Genomic DNA, 4,344 nt, shown 5'->3' on the forward strand with positions numbered 1-4,344 from the left:
ATGACATTGCTTTCCCCTTCAGAGGCCCAGGGAGGCTACCCCCTGCTTCAAGCTTGGAGGTATGGGGGGCGCTTCTATTGGGGCCATGGCACTTCCCGCCTTTTCAGAGAAGAGCACTCCTGAAGAGGCACCGACCTGTCCCTGTACCGGAGGTGCAGGTACTGCCAGCCAAACACCTGCTCATCACCCTAGTCCGCAAGTGCTCCACGCCCCAAGAGCTACCCTCAACCAGCAGCAAGAGCCTTCTCAGCCCTCTGACTGCCCCCACGTCCATTGGAGTTCAGCCCATCAGCACGTGCCTATTTCTTTTTTTTTTTTTGATTTCCAATTTACTTTAATGTACTTGTGTCAATTTTTTTGAAGGATTTATAGTTGAAATGTGGGACTTAATGGGATAAGAAAAAATCTCACACATATCATATTCTTCCTTTAGGGAGGAAAGGCTATCACACCGAGTTATACAATAATGGATAATTTCAAAATGATTAGGAGCCACTGGGATGGGAAGATACATCAAGATGTAGAAACTGGACAGAGCATGCCTAAGATAATACCTTTCTGGTAGTATTTGGAATTGTGAGTCCACCTGAATCCAGTGCAGAGGCCAAAATCTGTCAGTTTGATGTGACCATCCAGATCTATCAAAATGTTGTCAGGTTTAATGTCTCGGTGGATGAAGCCCATCTTGTGGACACTCTTGATGGCCAAAGTCAACTCTGCAATGTAGAACCGGGCCAGGTGCTCAGGGAAGACCTCCATACGGATCAGCAGGCTCATCATGTCCCCTCCAGGGATGTAGTCCATCACAAAGTACAGGCTGTCTTTGTCTTGGAAGGAGTAGTAGAGTTTGACCACCCACTCATTGTCTGCCTCAGCCAGGATGTCCCTCTCGGCCTTGACATGGGCCACCTGATTCCGGTTCAGGACGTCTTTCTTCCTCAGGGTCTTCATGGCGTACAGGGCATGAGTGTCCACCTTACAAGCAAGGCATACTTCTCCAAAGGCACCGATCCCCAGGGTTTTGATTTTCACAAACATGGATTTGTCCATCTTGGCCCTCTTTAGTCTGTTATAATTTGACTCCTTCTGGTAAAGGATCTTCCTCATCTGTTCCTGCTCAGCCTCACAGAGTCCAGCTTTGGCCATTTCTTGTTCAAGCTGCAACCTCCGGTTGACCTTCTGCTGGTAGGTTTTTATGACATTTTCCACGTGTTGTTCCATGAAGAACTTAAAGGCATAGGGGGAGTAGCTCTTGATGCGGGATTCCCTCTTCTCTTCATCTCTGCTATTTTTGCGGACTGGCACTGGAGAAGTCTGGATCTGCTTTTTATCCTTGCCACCTTTGTCCCCCTTGGCACTTTTGTGGCTCTTGTCGCTCCTCTCCGTAGGCTCTGCAGATGGGCCCCCACGGAGGCTCTGCTCCACACCGGCACAGAGGCTGTCCAGGTCGTACTGCTCCGACTTGCTGTGCAGCAGCAGGTGTTTGGGGTAGGGTGGAGGTGGGCATCTGCGGTCTGGGCCACTGTACTCCACATCCAGTGGGTAAACAGCAGTGGCTCCCAGGCCCAGGGCATGCTCATCCTTCGAGTCCAGGCCTTCAGCGGCTGGGGCAGGCGCGGGCACCCAGGCAGGGTGGGAGGGCCCCACGGCTGTCTGTGGTTCGGGTCTCAGCACCCGCAGGCTCTTCACTGGGTGCAGGATGTGTGCGGCCGTCACGGCTGTGACAGTGTTGGGGGCAGGCAGGGAAGGCTCGTCCTGGCCTGGTGCACCAGCCCGTGGCTGCTGACTGTTGAAGGAGTTGGTCCTGCTGGGTCCTGGCCCGTCAGGCCGGAAGGCCACGTGCTGGCGTGGCGCCTCCAGGCCTGGCTTCTGTAACGAGTCGCAGCGGGCCAGTGTGGCTGCTGGCCACTGTTGCACAGGGGGGCCGCCCAGCTCATACAGATCCACATTGAGGCTGTTTCTCGAGGGCACCAGCAAGCTTTGCTGCGGGCTGTCGCCAGTGAACACCTGGCCCCGGGAACCCATCACGTGCAGCTGGTGGGCTCCGGGGCCAGCCTGCTTGTGGTGCGCGTGCGGGCCGTACAGTCCGGCCGTGGGCGCGGGGAAGGCGATGCCGGCGCCTGGCGGGGCCCCCTGGCCCTTGGCAGTCAGGCCTGCATAGCCCCCCTACTCGGGCGGCGTCTTGCTCTGGAAGGAGGGGCTGCGCTGCACACCGTAGCCCAGAGGCTCCCGGGGTACTAGGAGGTGCGTGCGGCCATAGTGTGCACCTGGAAGTGGCAGGGACGGACCGGTGGGGCAGGTGGCTGGGAAATGTGCTCCCGCTGCCTCCATGCTGGCACCATAGGCCTTGGGGGGGGGGTGCTGGTGGCCAGGCAGGCTGTGGGGACCAACTCCTGGGAAGAGGAAGTCCATATACTGCCGTGGCACCTCCTCCAGTACCGCGGGGCCATCTGTGCCAAAGCCTGGGCCCTCGTAGGCTGCACCACCCAGCTGGTGGTAGGATGGGAACGCGTCGCCTGTGCCTTCGAAGCTGGGCCTCCTTGTCACCGGGGTGGACACAATGCCCTTTCCTGGGGAGGTCTGCTTAATGACGCGTACGATCTGCTCATTCCTGGGGTCCAGGTAACCCATTTTACTGATGTACTCCAGGGCGGCTTCAATACTCCTGCTGCCGGTCTGCTTGAGCGCTCTGCCTGCCATCTCCTGGTCACATCCTGCGTTCACCAATTCCTGCAGCATTTGCCGGTTTACTTCTGCAGCCGCGGAAGTGCCTGATTCATTGGCAAAAGGCAACAGGGAATATCTGATTTCCCTGAGTGCTTTCTGATAAGGTCCAAACTTCGGGGTGGTTCTCATCTGCTGCTGCCTGGTGGCATCCTTGCTCCCCAGGACTTTGGAATCCAGGGAAGTGTCACTGTTTGGTCCCACGGGCAGCCCCTGAGCGGAAGACTTGGATGGCTGCTTTAACCCTTCACGGATCTCTTGTAGTCTCTGCCGGCTATTCCCAGAATAAGTTGTGGCAGGAAAAGTCTTTGGCCTCATTGTTAGTCCAGTTTCCTTTTACCATAAATACAATCTTCTCAAAGTATTTTATTATTTAAAAAAATAGTCAATAGAATCAGTTAGTTGTAAACATACTTTTCAAAACAATTTCCTTTTGAAAATTTTCTTTCCTTCAATTTTTGTAATTCCTATAGAGAACTTAAAATTCTCCAGAGTCTTCATTTTGAAGACCATCACTCTCTCCTGGGGCGCGGTCTACACCCTCGGGGGCGTCCTGGCCCGCGGCTCCTGGGCCTCGAGCGCCGGGAGACCAGGCGCTGGTGGCTGGAGCTGCTGTGGGCTCCGCAGGGACGGGGGAGCCCCGGGCGGCGGCGGTGGCGCGGGCGGCGGCTGCTCCATCTTCCCGGGGCACTCACGTGCCTATTTCTTCCGCATCTGGTGCAAGGACGTGGACTTTGCACGTGCATGCAGACTTTGCACGTGCATGCAGACTTTGCACATGCACGCGGAATTTGCATGCACGCGGAATTTGCATGCACGCGGAATTTGCACCCGCGCGACCGTTCCTGGCGCAAGCCTGCCTCTTGTCCAGTATTAACGGTTTTCCTCACGTTCTCCACTCATTCCTTCCTGAGCTGCGTCCTGGCAACAGGTCTGACAGCCCTTTCGCCTGAAGCTGCGTGAGCAACGGAAGAAGGCCTTCTTGAGATCAACGCTACAATTACCCACTAGTGCCTTGGCTAACACTGCCATGGAGACTTCTCACAGCAAGTATTGTCCCTCACCCCTGCCCCCGGCGCTGAGGGGCAGAGACATGCCAGAAGGGTCCCACCAGGAGCCGGGTCATGGGCCGCGCCGACGACATCCCTATACTGGTTGGCTACTAAGGGCTTCCTGGGCTGGTGGCACCACTCGCAGGTCATCTTGCCGCCATCCTGCAAGTGCTCCTCAGCGGTTGCACAATGTGCCTGCTAGGTGCTTTTCCAGGGTCCTGCGGACCCTGCGATCTTTTCTGGGAGACTTGGCTATTGCCTCCTCCCTCCGCACGCCAGGTCTCCTGAGGAGGATGCTGCTGTCAACTGCAGCTTTCATGAATTCCTGCATCCTAGGCTGCAGACTCAGACAGCTGCCTTGTAGGGTGCAGGGGCAGGAAGTGGCTCCTTGCCAGCTTCCAGCAGCCCAAGAACCCTGCCCAGGGAGGACTGTGATCACAGCCCCTGGAGACAGTGGCCAAGTGGTGGCTGAGCAAGCAGAGCACCCTGTAGACAGAGACCATCAGAGGGGGCGCCCTCAGGTCACTGGAAGAGCATCTGCTTTTAGGCCCCTGGGGACCCATAGCTG

General features: G+C 56.4%; 1 pseudogene; it reads right to left on the bottom strand.

Annotated features, from left to right (window-relative positions):
- Positions 1-513: 513 nt before the first annotated feature.
- On the bottom strand, positions 514-3,131 carry LOC144249626 (serine/threonine-protein kinase LATS2 pseudogene; annotated as a pseudogene).
- Between the last annotated feature and the right edge of the window lie 1,213 nt (positions 3,132-4,344).

Source organism: Urocitellus parryii, chromosome 12, assembly GCF_045843805.1.
Source record: "Urocitellus parryii isolate mUroPar1 chromosome 12, mUroPar1.hap1, whole genome shotgun sequence".
NCBI classification, from domain to species: domain Eukaryota; kingdom Metazoa; phylum Chordata; class Mammalia; order Rodentia; family Sciuridae; genus Urocitellus; species Urocitellus parryii.